Source organism: Schistocerca nitens, chromosome 9 (genome assembly GCF_023898315.1).
Source record: "Schistocerca nitens isolate TAMUIC-IGC-003100 chromosome 9, iqSchNite1.1, whole genome shotgun sequence".
Taxonomy (NCBI): Eukaryota; Metazoa; Arthropoda; class Insecta; order Orthoptera; family Acrididae; genus Schistocerca; species Schistocerca nitens.
Window position 1 is genome coordinate 285,792,991 of NC_064622.1, and position 15,079 is coordinate 285,808,069.

The 15,079-nt window shown below is 43.6% G+C and overlaps 1 long non-coding RNA gene across 1 annotated transcript in view; it reads left to right on the forward strand.

Moving 5' to 3' along the window:
* LOC126203643 (uncharacterized) overlaps positions 1-12,333 on the forward strand; it is a 215,496-nt gene extending 203,163 nt beyond the window's left edge. Inside the window, exon 3 of the long non-coding RNA XR_007540323.1 lies at positions 12,214-12,333. This is a non-coding gene — a long non-coding RNA (uncharacterized LOC126203643). The remainder of the gene's footprint in view (positions 1-12,213) is intronic.
* Positions 12,334-15,079: the final 2,746 nt, after the last annotated feature.

Sequence of the window (15,079 nt, forward strand, 5' to 3'; positions counted from 1 at the left end):
AGAAAATGAGTCTCAAAGTTTGTACTTCCAAGTCCCTGAATTTCCAGTTTCATTTCTCCTCAAAACTTCCTTGTTACTCACGTGGACAACAGGACTGATTTTTGTGCAGCATCTAGCAACAGACTACAATTATGCAGACGATCCAGCAACCCTGCTGTCTTTACAGTTTCTCCTTAACATCCTGGTAAAACCTGCCATCCAGCTCCTTGTGGGCTCCACGAATAATAGTGGGAAGAGAACTAATGAAAATGGAAGGAGTGCACTTTCACAGCTATCCCTGGGTATGTGTTTATTCCAATCTCCTGTTAGTCTGTCCCCTCCTTCTGCTTCTCTCTGTCCATCTCCTTCTACCACCCCTCTCCTTCCATCTCGTCCTCTTCCCTTTCTCTGTCCATTTTATCCTCCCCCCCCCCCGCTCCTCAGTCCATCTCCTCCTCCCCCCTCTCTGTCTGTCCATCACCTCTTCTCCCCTTTTCTCTCTCCACCCTATCATCCCAACGACAATAGGAGGCTGGTGGTTCTTACCCCCACTGTATTCCATTCCAGATCTTAACTAACACGTGTACCAAATTTGATGGAAATCGTTCTGGGGATTTAGGATGACCTTTCTACCCGTGGCTTTGCCCGCTTACGCGCATTTCAAATATATTTCACACGTATTTAACATGTTTCATATGTATTTATACACGTATTTCTCATATATCTTTAGGGAATAGCGCCCTGCAACTTCATTTTTAGCCATCTCAGTGACTATGACATAGTATCTCCTGAACTGTGGATCGTACAATGATATAGTCTTCCAGGTATATCCAACGGTATACGTGTCTACTGTATGCGAAATGTGTTCCTAATAGAGTTAGTAGTAAAGAAGTAATAAATTAAAACGTCATTAATGATGTGGTAGTTTTCACGCATCTCAGTCTTCATGACGTCATATCTACTATACTATGCGTCGTACAAGTACATATTTGTGCTTGTACATCAGGGTTATACACTACCGGGAAAAATAGTACACCCTTTTAGAGGCTCCTAATTACCTCAAGATTTATTATTACAGCAGTGCATGTGGAGTACATGCAGTGATTACATTTACAGATAATTCGCACAAGCGGCTCTAAAATACCAGCTATCCATTTCGTGCTGAAACCTCTATATTAGTACGTGGCGTAGCCTCCATAGGCGGTAATATATGCACTGACTCTGTCATCTAGTCATTCGTACAGATGGCAAATACTATTCTGAAATTACAATGAAATGAATACCCCTAGCTGCATACAAGCGTTGATATACGTCAACTGGGAGAGTTGAAAATGTATGCCCCCACCGGGATCTCCTGCTTGTATGGCAGACGCTCTATGCATCTGAGCCATCGAGGACACAGAGGATAGTGCGATTGCAGAGAATTATATCAGGCACACCTCCCGTGAGACCCACATTCACAACTTATTGTCCCGCACTATATTCATAGTGCACCTGTCGATTATACTCATTACTCGCTGCTTTTTGCCGATTCCCATAAGAGTTCGGACACTGTTTGTGCATCCGCACAGAAGAAGATTGTCAAATGGCCGGTGAGCCTTATATATATATATATATATATATATATATATATATATATATATATATATATATATATATATATATATATATATATATATATACGAGGGCAGTTCAATAAGTAATGCAACACATTTTTTTCTGAAACAGGGGTTGTTTTATTCAACATTGAAATACACCGGGTTATTCCCCAATCTTTTAGCTACACAACACTAATTTTCAACGTAATCTCCATTCAATGCTACGGCTTTACGCCACCTTGACATGAGGGCCTGTATGCCTGCACGGTACCATTCCACTGGTCGATGTCGGAGCCAACGTCGTACTGCATCAATAACTTCTTCATCATCCGCGTAGTGCCTCCCACGGATTGCGTCCTTCATTGGGCCAAACATATGGAAATCCGACGGTGCGAGATCGGGGCTGTAGGGTGCATGAGGAAGAACAGTCCACTGAAGTTTTGTGAGCTCCTCTCGGGTGCGAAGACTTGTGTGAGGTCTTGCGTTGTCATGAAGAAGGAGAAGTTCGTTCAGATTTTTGTGCCTACCAACACGCTGAAGTCGTTTCTTCAATTTCTGAAGAGTAGCACAATACACTTCAGAGTTGATCGTTTGACCATGGGGAAGGACATCGAACAGAATAACCCCTTCAGCGTCCCATAAGACTGTAACCATGACTTTACCGGCTGAGGGTATGGCTTTAAACTTTTTCTTGGTAGGGGAGTGGGTGTGGCGCCACTCCATTGATTGCCGTTTTGTTTCAGGTTCGAAGTGATGAACCCATGTTTCATCGCCTGTAACAATCTTTGACAAGAAATTTTCACCCTCAGCCACATGACGAGCAAGCAATTCCGCACAGATGGTTCTCCTTTGCTCTTTATGGCGTTCGGTTAGACAACGAGGGACCCAGCGGGAACAAACGTTTGAATATCCCAACTGGTGAACAATTGTGACAGCACTACCAACAGAGATGTCAAGTTGAGCACTGAGTTGTTTGATGGTGATCCGTCGATCATCTCGAACGAGTGTGTTCGCACGCTCCGCCATTGCAGGAGTCACAGCTGTGCACGGCCGGCCCGCACGCGGGAGATCAGACAGTCTTGCTTGACCTTGCGGCGATGACGACACACGCTTTGCCCAACGACTCACCGTGCTTTTGTCCACTGCCAGATCACCGTAGACATTCTGCAAGCGCCTATGAATATCTGAGATGCCCTGGTTTTCCGCCAAAAGAAACTCGATCACTGCCCGTTGTTTGCAACGCACATCCGTTACAGACGCCATTTTAACAGCTCCGAACAGCGCTGCCACCTGTCGGAAGTCAATGAAACTATACGAGACGAAGCGGGAATGCTTGAAAATATTCCACAAGAAATTTCCGGTTTTTTCAACCAAAATTGGCCGAGAAAAAAAATGTGTTGCATTACTTATTGAACTGCCCTCGTATATTCTGACATATGCAAATACTATCCTTACATATGTTATGCCACGCCTGCCCGACCTGTTCACGTTGTTGTTGACTGATAAGTCGCACGAGTCATTTCTCGTCCCATAATATCTCAGACGTGCTCCAGAGATCGTGCTGGCCAGGAAAGTTGCTGCACGTGTTGCATAGCAAGTTCAGCTCCACGGCAGTGAATGGGGGAGAATTATACTGTCGAAACAACACTTCACCTTCCTGTTGCAGAACGGCTTAAGAATAGGTCTAACAACACTCTCCACGTACCTAGTGCTAATTGGCGTACCCTCCACATACACCAGAGATGAACGAGCTTATCGCACCCAGGCCTTAAGGCCTGGGGTGGGGCAGTGTGTCTTGGACGAATGCACTCTTTGAGGCAGCGCTAAACGTGTCTATATCGAAGACGCAAACGATCACCACTTGGGTGCAGGATGAATCTGCTCTCATCGCTGAAGATCATGGCGCGCCATTCCGAGCGATCCTCTGCCACCACCAGTCGAATCGCGCACGGCGTTAGGTTCACAACAGTTCGTGTCGACACTTCTGAGCTAAACGACCCTCTTATCTGGGCTGCGGTAGCTGTACAGTCTGCCACTGCTGTCCTTACAGTACAACAATTCTGACATCTGTGCTGTGTAGACGTCCAGAACTTCGTCTATGGGTGTGAGAATGTACACGTGACCACTGATATCAGCATCGTTGCACAACTGATGCAGAACGTCCAACTTCGGTGGAAATCCTCCGAGAGGACCACCCCGCTTCTCGGACTCCTTTCAAATTCGCTCAGCTGGCTGTAGAATGCACGAGTGCGTCTACGTGGCTTGGCTGCCTGCTTGCTCCACACGTTTGCACTGCACTGAGCCTTCTGGTTATGAGCACACCCTGTTAAATGGCAGAGGCAATCACGCTCTGGTAGCTATACCACTACGCTGTCTGTTAGCGGACGACATTGAAACCATTATCTGTACATCTACTACCCCACGGGTGGCATACCCCGTCATCGGACCATAATCGACGTCCTTTTTCCAGTCGTACTAATTTTTTTACGGCAGTGTATGAAAGTACTGTGTGCAAAACGTATCGCAAATACAATTAATAGTAAAGAAATTCTAAATTGAAACGTCATGCATCATGCGGCAGTTTTACCACGTGAACAGTGAACATGTTGTAAACAATACATTTTTTTTCCTTTCATTATTATGTAGGTGTTGTCAGGGGGACAGAGTTTCATCAAGGTCTGAAATTATGTACAAAGTACGCTGTAAGTAACTAAGTGCTCTCATTCTGAAATACTGGATGAATCAGTATGGATATTCCTGCGTCGTAGGCTACACTTCTTTTCCACATTCACCTCAACCTCTTTGATATGTAAATAGCTTTTATCCATCTGTTCTTTCCAGACAGTAATTGATATATCTACCAACTTTAGTTGAAATCGTTCAGCTAGTTTAGGGGGAGATGTGGGACATGCATGCATACATATATAAACGTACATTCATTTTTATAATATGTGTGTGGATTCAAGGGGAGTTTGCACCGTCTATGAGGTCAATGTTAAGTCAGCCAAGTTCATATATCTCTGGAACCAATGAAGATAACAGTCAAAAATTTTTATACATAACTTATTTCTGCTAGTTATGTTTAATGAAGCAGAATTAAGCGTTAAGGTACAAAAGAAACAAAAATGTAATTTTTTTTAACTATGCCATTTCTACTGTGAAGATTTGTACATCCAAGCACCTAGATTTCAAATGGTAATGAGCACTATGGGACTCAACTGCTGTGGTCATAAGTCCCCTAGAACTTAGAACTACTTAAACCTAACTAACCTAAGGACAGCACACAACACCCAGCCATCACGAGGCAGAGAAAATCCCCGCCGGGAATCGAACCCGGGAACCCGGGCGTGGGAAGCGAGAACGCTACCGCACGACCACGAGATGCGGGCGCACCTAGATTTATCGTTATTTAATTCGCTATCATGATACTGCTTCAATAGTGAAGCCTGGTAGTCAAGGGAAGTCAGGATTCGGTTACGATTGCGGACAGGGCCGTAATCAGTTACTATTGGTTGCCTTTTACAGTTACACACAATTTATTTTAAACCAGTAATTCCAGACTCAACAATAAAAAAAATACTATACGTTATTAATGAAGGAATAACCTACTGTGTGAATAATAGTGTTTTCAGTGAGTTACAATTTAGCAAATCACCATTAAATACAGATACAGCAGATAATGTTTCAAAAGCAAGCCACTACGATCTGGACAGAAGGCTTTACACGCCAGGAATGGCAATAAATTAAGAATTGTTTAAAACTCGCTGCAACTTACAAATTACAGGTATTGAAATATTAAAGGCAAGTCGCCACAAACACAGCAGAAGGCATCAGACGCCAGGAATGGCAGTAAATAAGGTTTTAAGGCTTACTGCTAAAACACAAATACCAAATTAGAATTTTAAGGCAAATGACGACAATCACGTCTGAAGGCCTTACACGCCAGGAACGGCAATAATATAAAAAATTTAGAAAACTGCTGTAAAACAGCAAATACAACAGCAAAGTTTAATTAAAAAAAGGAAAAGCATCTGATCACCAAACGGGTGAAATAAGATGATGGTAAACTTTGTAACACAACTCTTAACATCCACTGAACACTACACTGCTAGATTTATTCAGAGAAGGCGACCAGAACTATCAACTAGACATATTTAATGTTTAATGTAGGTATTACAAGGTATTGTAATAAATAATACAATAAGAAAACACCAGGACCAGTATGTAAGTTCCTTAATGGATACTGAGGCAAATTATACCCACAGAAGGCGTGGACTGAAGGAGCGTTACACTGAACTACTGGCCATCAGACCTCCTTTTAGAACACACATATTTTACAAGAAACCAAGGGGCCACAGATGGTGCTCCAGGAATCGACCTCTGAAAAGGTCCAGCAACAAACACAACTGCGAGCGATGAGATTAGCAGCCAAGAGTTGCATTCGCTTCACAAGACAGTAACTCAGACTAGTGGCAGTCTAACGAATGACTAATGATGATCTAGCTGAAGCTACCTGACGTCAGATAAACCAAATGTAACGATGGAACAATACGCCAAAGCCGGAACCGGCAGTCTGCACTACGTCCCCAGAATACTGTGTTTAGAGCGCCCGTAACGAGAAAGGAATCGCTACCACCAGAGCAGAAGAATCACCAACCGGCCTACAATCAGGAAAGCTGTCAAAACTATACGCCTTACCGGACAGCAGCGGCAGGCTAGGAAACGTACACTGCCGTTACATACACTAACCCCCAGGGCAGGTTACAGGGGCGTTAGCGGCCACCAGGCAAGAAAAATTACCGCTGGTTGAACTTAACAAATTGTAAGAAGTTGAACGCAGTAAGTAGTAATAAGAAGTCGAGGAAAGCTAATCAGATCCGCCTTCCCCAAGCGCTGCACTCGCTGCTCTTCTCCTCGGTGACACTATGAGTAGCAACACGAACCCAAGTCACTGGAGAATTATCACAGAGGTGGAGGTTTCTCTACTTGGATTGAAATACACTAATCTTAAAGCTTGCTGAATCCGATTTACAACGAGGTCGTACACCCTCGTGACTACAGCTCTTCCATCCAGCAGTCCATGCGTGCTGCCAGCAGTCCCGGGGAGTTACCGCACTGCGCGGACCTGGCTCATGGAAAAACAACGACGTCGCCTCAAAGATAGGGCAACAGTTACATATTGACAACGGCTACTGCTGCCACTAGCGGAGAGGCAACGCTTGCGAAAGCGAGTGGCGCCAGTCATCACGAGAGGAAGACAAACAACTGGCCTCCAACAGAGGGCGGAAACCTACTAACACCACCAACGTGAGCCACAGCATGACTCAGATAAGTACAGTATGTTATAATAAAACAGGTCACAATGTTTCACTTAGCTGGTACAAGTAGTTTTTGGGATGTTGACACATAAATTACCAAAAATTTCATTTTCAGAAAATCGCGTTTTAAGTTCAAACGATAAAAACCCACTAATTTTATTAATGAAGACTCAAGAGCAGCCATCAGAATAGTCAGCGTCATAATATTCTTTGCCATTCTGCTTCTCTAACAGCTTTTTGCTTCTGGTTGACATTACTTCTCTGGTGGTGTACTCAGCTGCACGCTATGTGTCGGCGAGTTTCGTCTAATAATTTCAACCTCTTTATAGTATGACAGGCTGATGTGATATTAATACGTGAGTTGAGTGCTTCATTCTCCCTATATTTCCATCATTAAATGTTAACACAGCATCACTAACTCAACCATTTCAGTGTATTTAACCCTACAAACTCATTACTGGGCTCTCTTGTCCAGATAATATTATTGAAAGACTTACTGGAATTCTGAGCCCGCCCATGTAGACACTGTGTTGGGGTAACCGAGGTTCTTTTATTTTTTGATGCGGCTCGCTACGAATTCCTCTCCTGTGCCGACCTCTTCATTTCAGAGTAGCACTTGCAACCTACGTCCTCAATTATTTACTGGGCATATTACAATCTCTCGTATCCTATACAGTTTTTACTCCTTACATCTCCTCTATTACCATGGAAGTTATTCCATGTCTCAGTAAATGTCCTACCATCCTGTACCTTCTCCTTAGTGTTTTTCATATATTCCTTTCCTCACTGATTCTCTGGAGAACCTCCTCATTCCGCACCTTATCAGTCCACCTAATTTTAGACTTCTGTAGCACCAAATTTGAAGCGCTTCGATTCTCTTCAGCTCCGATTTTCCCACAGTTTATTTTTCACTACCATACAATGCTACGGTCCAAACGTACATTCTTAGAAATTTCTTCCTCACACTAAGACATATGCTTCGTATCAGTAGACGTCCCCTGGCAGCAATGCCATTTTTGCCATAGCTAATCTGCTTCTGATGTCCTCTTCGCTTCGTCCGTCATTGGTTATTTTGATGCCTAGGTAGCAGAATTCCTTTTCTTCGTCTACTTCCTGATCACCAATCCTGTTGTTAAGTTTCTCGCTATTCTCATTTCTGCTACTTCTCATTACTTTTGTCTTACTTAAATGTGCTCTCAAACCATATTCCGTACTCATTAGATTGTTCATTCCATTCAACAGATCCTGTAATCTTTCTTCACTTTCAACGAGGAAAGCAATGTCATCAGCGAATCTTATCATTGATGTCCTCTCAGCCTGAATTTTAATTCCACTCCTTAACCTTTCTTTTATTCCCGTCATCGCTTCTTCATTGTACAGATTGAACAGTAGTGACGAAAAGACTGCGTCCCTGTCTTACACCCTATTTAATCCGAGCACTTCGTTCTTTGTCTGCCGCTCTTATTGTTCCCTTTTGGTTCTTGTACATATTGTATATTACCCATCTTTCCCTGTAGCTTGTCCTATTTTTCGCAGAATTTCGCTTGTATCATTTGACATTGTCGAACGCTTTTTCCAGGTCGTCAAATGCGTCTTGATTTTTTTTCAGACTTGCTTCCATTGTCAACCGCAACGTGTTAATTGCCTCTCTGGTTACTTTGCGTTTCCTAAAGGCAAACTGATCGTCATCTATCACGTTCTCAATTTTCTTTTCCATTCTCCTGCTGTCAGCAAGATACACTGGACTGGATTGTTTTGGGGAAGAGACCAAACAGTGAGGTCATCGGTCTCATCGGATTGGGGAAGGACGGGGAAGGAAGTCGGCCGTACCCTTTCAAAGGAACCATCCCAGCATTTGCCTGGAGCGATTTAGGGAAATCACGGAAAACCTTAATCAGGATGGCCGGGCGCGGGATGTCAGCAAGTTGAATACATAAACTGTTAATCTGATTGCGCGATAATTCTCGCAGTTGTCGGTTCTCGTAATATGCGCAATTGTTTGGACGATCTTTCTCCTAACGTCAGATGGATACATTCTACACGCCAACCGTACGACCATTTCAAGAGTGTACCGTGAATATCAGTAATCCGGTAAAACATCAAATCTCCGGCATCGCTGCGGCCGGAAGAGTATCATGCAAGAACGGGACCAACGACGGATGAAGAGAATCGTTCAGCTTGACAGAAATGCAACCCTTCAGCAAATTGCTGCAGATTTCAGTGCTAGGCCATCAACAAGTGTCAGCGTGTGAACCATTCAATGAAACGACATGGGCTTTCTGAGCCGAAGGCTCACTCGTGTATCCTTGATGACTGCACGACACAAAACTGTACGCATCGCCTGGGCCCGTCAACACTGACATTGGACTGTTGATGACTCGAAACATGTTGTCTGGTCGGACGAGTCTCGTTTCAAATAGTATCGAGCGGATGGACATGTACGGGTATAGAGAAAAACTTATGAATCCATGGACCCTGCGTGTTAGCAGGGGACTATTCAAGGTGGTGGAGCCTCTGTGATGGTGTGGGCGTGTGCAGATGGAGTGATACAGGACACCTGTTATGTCTAGATATGACTCTAACATGTGACACGTACGTAATACTCCTGCCTGATCACCTGCTTCCATTCCTGTCCACTGTACATTCCGACGGAGTTGGGCAATTCCAGCAGGACAATGCGACGCCTCACACGGACTCTTACGGATTTATGGACAGCCCTGCAGGATTCATGGTGTCAGTTCCCTCCAGCACCACTTCAGATATTAGTCCAGTCCATGCCAATTCGTGTTGTGGCACTTCTGCATGCTCGCGGGGGCGCTACACGATATTACGCAGGTGTACCAGTTTCTTTGGCTCTTCAGTTTAGATTGGTGAGCTGTATCGAAGTATCGACCTTGCTACATCGGATTCGAGTCGTAATTTTTCGGCTGTTTTCAGATATACATACTAGGTAGCTGGACTATATAATCGATGTGTGAGTGTTGTACAAGGAGAGTAGCGGAAGCTGAGCTGGTGAGTGGAGTTGCGGACAGAGCAGCGAGCAAGAGCTTGGCGTGGCTGTCGTCAAGTACTTGCGGTCACCAAGAGGGAGCGCATCGAGCCGAGCAGCGTGCTACTGCTGGGAGCGCCTCGACACACACAGAGAGGCGGGCAGTGGACTCCCCAGCGAGCGGCGAACCGGACAGCGCGGGGACGCAAGCTGTGCCCGGTAGTTGCTTCCCGATTACCAAAAAATAGCTCTGAGCACTATGGGACTCAACATCTGAGGCCATCAGTCTCCTATAACGTAGAACTACTTAAACCTAACTAAGGACATCACATACATCCATGCCCGAGGCAGGATTCGAACCTGCGACCGTAGCGGTCGCGCGGTTCCAGACTGAAGCGCCTAGAACCGCTCAGCCATACCGGCCGGCCCGGATTACCCTACATCACCATGAGTGGATTGGCAACACACAAACGAGGGCAGAGGAACTTGCAACTGATGATCGACTACGTGCTAAGACAGACGGCACGTGAATCTGGGAAATCGGCAGATTTAATAAACAGGGAAGAGACATTTTTGTCTCGCGAAAATTTCAGTTCTATTCAATACAGGTAGAATATGACTGTCAAGCAACTGGGTCTCTTGCCCTACTGTAGCTGGCGACTGGTAATTTAATAATCTATCTTCAGTTTTGGTCAATAAAATTCTTCTGGGTTTGAGGCCGCATTGTCATCTGTGTAATTCCGACGTTTTGGCGACTGTTGCAAGGCGCCTTCCTCTGGGTGTGTTGCTAACTGCCCGCATCTCGTGGTCGTGCGGTAGCGTTCTCGCTTCCCACGCCCGGGTTCCCGGGTTCGATTCCCGGCGGGGTCAGGGATTTTCTCTGCCTCGTGATGGCTGGGTGTTGTGTGCTGTCCTTAGGTTAGTTAGGTTTAAGTAGTTCTAAGTTCTAGGGGACTTATGACCACAGCAGTTGAGTCCCATAGTGCTCAGAGCCATTTTTTTTTTTGTTGCTAACTGCAACTCTTCAGTTTTGCTGTCTTGTTCATGTAATGTCAGAGAGAAAGACTAACGATGTCTGAAGTTTTCATAAACAGACCGGTCAAAGGAGTGGGTAGTACTTAATAAGTAAATTGCTATTAATTACCAAGTTTAAGGGGGGAAACGACATTTGGGGTTTAAAACACCGATTTTTAGTTGCATAAATCGTTAGCTTAACTATCCAAGAATACGCTTGCAAAATTTCAAAGCGAAATTCGCATTCGTTTAGATATTAAAAGCATAAAAAGTGAATGTATAGGTTACATCCAGAAAAGAGTGGGGACTCGACTCCGAAACATTCGAAATTCTAAAAAGCTTGGTGGAAAAGGCAAACTCACAGAGTCATTAGCGAAAAAGCTCAGCAATTATTATGGACTAGCGATTCCTCGACACGAGTACTGCCCAGAGGGAGAAGACAGCTGGCGCGAGTGACAGAAACCAACAGCCCTTGAAATGGAACGTGAACCGCACCCTACTCCATTGCACCCCGACGTACAGAAGGAAATTACAAGGGATAAGATTTATCAGGGGATGAATTACTCGAGAGATGTTTAGGTGGTTAAGTGGTCACACACAAAATGCGAATGAATGTTTTAATTCTACTATTTGGCGATTAGCTCCTGCACACTTGCACTCCGGACTAAAAGTCGTTGAATTGGAATCGTAGTTAGCAGCGGGCTTATTCAATGAAGGAAATTCATCCTTTCTGACGGTCATGAACGAGGCAGAAATTGTAGTAGGCACGCAAAGCTTCAATTATGCCGAAAAACGAATAACCAGCGCGAGAGCCGGCAGAATCGACGTAGTTCATTGGAATCGAAGGAAGGTCGGAAAGCTCGGTAAGCACTGCTGCAGGCGCAAAACGAAGCTATGAGGGAGAAGAAGGATTACTGTATGGTGCTGAAATCGCAGATTAATCGGTAAGCATTTTGCATTATTGTTAAGTTCCTGGAATTTCTAGTTTCCGAGAATTTTTTTTTTTCAAACGAGTTTATCTCGAAACTACTTTTGTCATATTTGCGTGCAGTCTAACTCAAAACGAATAGAACCGATCATTGTGAAACTTTATAATATTATTCTTTATAAAATTACGAATTATACGAACCAGCTCGTGAGGTGATATCATGATTTTAAGGGTGTTTTTCTTTGCATAATTAGAGAAAAAATAGTGAAAATAGGAGTAAATTGTTCCAACGCCTGCAACATTTTTAATTTTCATTATTTTCACCTGTATTGAAGTTCATATTCTTAGAAAATTAGTAACGTAAAATCAAAACCTTTTTGATTTCAGATGAACCTCGGAATGGCTACACTGTACTCTATTGCAGAACTATACTCAGAACCTTCGGAGGACACCATAGAGTAACTTTGTTATTTTTGGCTGAAATTATTCAAATAAATCCATAAAAACAGTTCGAAATATGAATGAAATGATGTCAAAATCTGATTAAATTCTAATTGATTCTTTCCACCCAAAAAAAAAATCACAAAAATCAATGTCAAACATCCTTCTAATGTGGTTTCCCCCTTAAGTAAAATGCTGAGTGTATAATTCATATTGTTTTTAAATGGATACATACGCTTGCTAATGATAAGAAAAGCTTTATAAGTTTTCTATCTTATTGTAAAACTAGTGTGTTTATAACGTAGTTGTTCAAAGCTCATTGTGATTTGTAAAAGTTTAGTAAAACATATAACAGCATATGAACTTTTTATTTTATCAATTTATGATTTTTATTGACTTGTGTTCTACGTGAAATTCAAAAGGGAATTTGCCTGTGTTCACAATATGTCGAGAATTAATGTTTTGCTAAGAACTGAGTAATACAACAGAGCACTGTACGTGTATGCAACAGTGTTTGATTCTTGTTTGGGCTACTGATGTCAAATAAATTTCTTAATAGTTTCTCTTGACATTCAGTAAACTTACAGTACCCTCAGCTTTCATAAATCCGTGTCCTGTTATTGTTCAGTGGAACAGTACAATGAAATGAACACCCTTAGCTGCTTACAGGGGTTGACATAAGTCAACGGGGACAGATGAAAACGTGTGCCCCGACCGGGACTCGAACCCGGAATCTCCTGCTTACATGGCAGACGCTTTATCCATCCGAGCCACTGAGAACACAGAGGATAGTGCGACTGCAGGGATTTATCTCTGGCACGCCTCCCGCGAAACCCACATTCTCAACGTATTGTCCCGCACTACATTCGTAGTGCCCCCGCCCATTATGCTCATTACTCGCGGCGCGTTGCCGATTCCCGTAAGAGTTCGGGCACTGTTTGTGCATTCGCACAGAAGAAGAAGATGGTCAAGTGACCGGTGAGCCTTAACTATATATTTACTAAGATGGTATCTGTTCTCTCGGACATGTCCGAAAGAACAGGTACCATCTTAGTAAACATACATTAGGTCTATACCTAATACAACTGATGTCGAGGCATTCGGAATCACCGAATTGTTTTCTAAATGTGTGCTGCAGTTCTGCAGTCTCTTGCCATTGAATCAAAGTTTGCTACTTGCTACACCAGTTTCAAAAATTACGCCAACAGGTTCCAGTGTACGAGGGTGGTACATTTTCTACGAACAGAGGAAAATGTTATTATGACGGATGACTATTCGTAATAATTATTATTCTGCAGCTTTATTTAAATATAAAAAAATCAATGCAAGCTTTTTTTTGGTAAGTGATCGGCGTCACAAATGTGTTAGAAATGGATGAACACAGGTAACGAACAGCACGAAAACAGTTTCCTCGCAAGACGTGGACTGACGTCATGGAAGTCCACATCAATATTTAATCAGCATTCAGGATCGTCAAATACACGGTCGTATATTCCCTGTAGTGTTAGAAGATTACGGACAGTGACTGTGTCTTCTTTTGAAGAAATCTACGTAACAAATTGGGTATACACTACTGGAAATGGAGTGCTAGAACATGAAGCAAGGGTTCCATATTTATCAATCCCAGTGGACATTTTCATCAGGTAAATGGTATTAAATGGGCAACCATTCATTCCATTCGGAAGTAAAGTCCATCAGTATGAGGTGACTACTGCGGCACGAATACACTCTCGTATTCGTCGTGCCGTGGGAGCAAACTGCCCCCGTATGGCATCCCAGTCATGCTCTGTTGGGGCACTGGGCAGGCTACTCAAGGACCCACACAATTTTCAAGTCGACAGTGAGGTGAACTGCAGAGTGGGATTCTTGCACTTTAAGCAGTCTGGTACCCTGGTTATGAAGCGTATGACAACGAGGTTTACGATTCTCACCACGTAATGACACGTACTCAGTCTCCCTTAAAGAATAACGAAATAAATCGAGCTGTCATATCCAATCGCTCCTCACATCATGATTCCAGGATTGGAGAGGTGCGAGTAGCAAGACTCTCTGCTTCTTGTGACGTTTCAGTAGATCGTCAACAGATACTTTGGTATCAATCTGACCGCCACAAAAAGAAGTGAGGCTAATAGCTGAACTAGGGAAAACGACACCCTGTGTTCTAGTTGCCTCTGTATATTATGCAACTCTCTGTGACATGGTGGCAGGGGTTTAGTTACGCACCACAATTTGAGACGTGAACATAGCTTCCAGTAATCTGTTTTCGACAGTTCATGAGGACCCACTGCCTGCCAACCTCTGTACATATTTCAGCTGTTTTCTACCTTCCATTCGTCAGAGCTAGTAGAAGAAAAAATGGTTCAAATGGATCTGAGCACTATGGCACTTAACTTCTGAGGTCATCAGTCCCCTAGAACTTAGAACTACTTAAACCTAACTAACCTAAGGACATCACATACATCCATGCCCAAAGCAGGATTCGAACCTGCGACCGTAGCGGTCGCGCGGTTCCATACTGTAGCGCCTAGAACCGCTCGGCCACCATGGCCGGCCCAAGTACAATTCGACTATCTTCACGTTATGTAGTCGTTCTGGAAGGGCCATTCCTACTCTTTTTGTTGTTATCTCCAGTGGCATAGTTCCATTTACGTTAGACACACCCAATGGCCATGATGTATTCTTATCATTCTTTATCTGTGCTGAGAATATTAAAAATAAGCTCGTATAAGGATGAAATTTTAATCAAGACATCGACCAAGTCTGGTAATACTGGAATATCAGTTGTTCATTGCGTAGCACCTTCTGTTTCCGT